Source organism: Cyprinodon variegatus, unplaced genomic scaffold (assembly GCF_000732505.1).
Source record: "Cyprinodon variegatus isolate N-32 unplaced genomic scaffold, C_variegatus-1.0 Scaffold1069, whole genome shotgun sequence".
NCBI classification, from domain to species: Eukaryota; Metazoa; Chordata; class Actinopteri; order Cyprinodontiformes; family Cyprinodontidae; genus Cyprinodon; species Cyprinodon variegatus.
In genome coordinates, this window is record NW_015151522.1 from 161,870 (window position 1) to 163,047 (window position 1,178).

Here is a 1,178-nt window from a genome sequence, read left to right on the forward strand (position 1 = left end):
GACTTTTTGTTTTCTGGCCCTCCCAAACAACTCACATCTCTTCCTTTCATGGTGCCCATCTACATTAAGATCCAACATTCTGAGATTAAAGTCAGAATTCTAATTTTTTTTCCTATATTAAACTGAAATAGAATCATTTACCTTTTTTTTTTTCAGTGGCCCTAATCATCTTCCATATGCATGAGATCAGGATATCCGTTCATTTTCCCTGCATTAACTTTGATGGCTTTTTGTATATAAATGTTAAATATTTAAAAGTCTATTTGTTGAGTTATTTATCTATGCTGCATCATTCACTGCATCTATTTATTAAGATCTACATCAGGTAGCTGCAGGCTTGTCCCAGTCCCACTGATCTCTATTTATTCACTAGATCAATGATTGTCCGTTGGTAGTACGGGGTTGAAGTGAAGCCACCGGCCACCATATTGGTACTCCCTAGTTAGACCGGTTGCAATGTAAACAATATGTGCGGCGCAGCATCGAACAATGATGTGTTTGATGCTGTTTCATAGCATAAGTAGATTAATTTATAATAAAAAAATAGGCACATCACATTGCATAGTCATTATGAATCCTCTAAATCATGTAATATAACATATTATACAAATCCATCACAGCAAAATGAATGTGTTAATGTAGCATAATAATAAAGATGTGTTAAAAGTGCTAAATTGATGATGTACACATAATATGTTACATATTATTTTAAGATTTCACAACAAGAATAAATTACAGCTACATGTCTGTTAATGTTATAGTATTCTCCTCTTTGCACACTGTGCATGAATGATGCCATGTGATTTTATTCCGTGTCTGTGCAATAGCCTTTAAAAATGTTTGAGTTGCTTTTTTTTCCCGTTGATATAACATCCAATGTATTTCAGCACATGACTTTTTCTAATGAGAAATACAACAAAAACTACAGCGACATCCACTTAATAAAGAATTACATTGACATTTCACAGTGAATTGCTTTGTATTTTCTTGCTATTATCTAATGTTAGACAAAATGTCGATGGCTAACTCAGTCAATGTCTTCCAGTCAGTCTGGGATAGACAGACTACTGTTACGCTACATACTATACTATAGGATACATCGGCGTATATATGGATTTATACAGTCCACTGATTGAAATTACCTGTGAAATTAATTCCCACAGCTGCAAACTGCTTGT